The sequence below is a fragment of the Photinus pyralis genome, unplaced genomic scaffold (assembly GCF_008802855.1).
Source record: "Photinus pyralis isolate 1611_PpyrPB1 unplaced genomic scaffold, Ppyr1.3 Ppyr1.4_LG4, whole genome shotgun sequence".
NCBI classification, from domain to species: Eukaryota; Metazoa; Arthropoda; class Insecta; order Coleoptera; family Lampyridae; genus Photinus; species Photinus pyralis.
In genome coordinates, this window is record NW_022170511.1 from 22,867,154 (window position 1) to 22,867,621 (window position 468).

Consider the following 468-nt stretch of genomic DNA (forward strand, 5'->3'; position numbering starts at 1 on the left):
AGGCCAAAACCAACGTTTTTCCGAATTTCCGGTTTTGTTCCGAGGCTATGTAGTTCAAAATTCCAAATTTTATCAGAATTTCCATAACACGCTAGATGTAGAAGCTACAGTATACTTTATTAGTTCTTATGGCTTATGGGACAAAAAACAAATTCTCCGTTTGAAAGCATCGTCGTCATAGCCATGGTGATTCAGCAGATACTCGTGGATGTTTTGTTGAAAAATGAATGTAGACCATTTGATTTTGAAATTTTTCTTTAAAATGTCTAGTGTGACACGTCATTATTTTCGTTTTTTTTTCCTCTAACTCATTCCGTAAAAATCCAATATGGCGCCCATAAGAAATAAGAAAGTAGTAGCATGTAGCTTCTACATCTAGCGTGCTATGGAAATTCTGTTAACAGATTCAGGTTCTCCAAAAAAAAAGGAAATTTAACAGTTTCAATTTTTCGGTGATATCTAAATTAT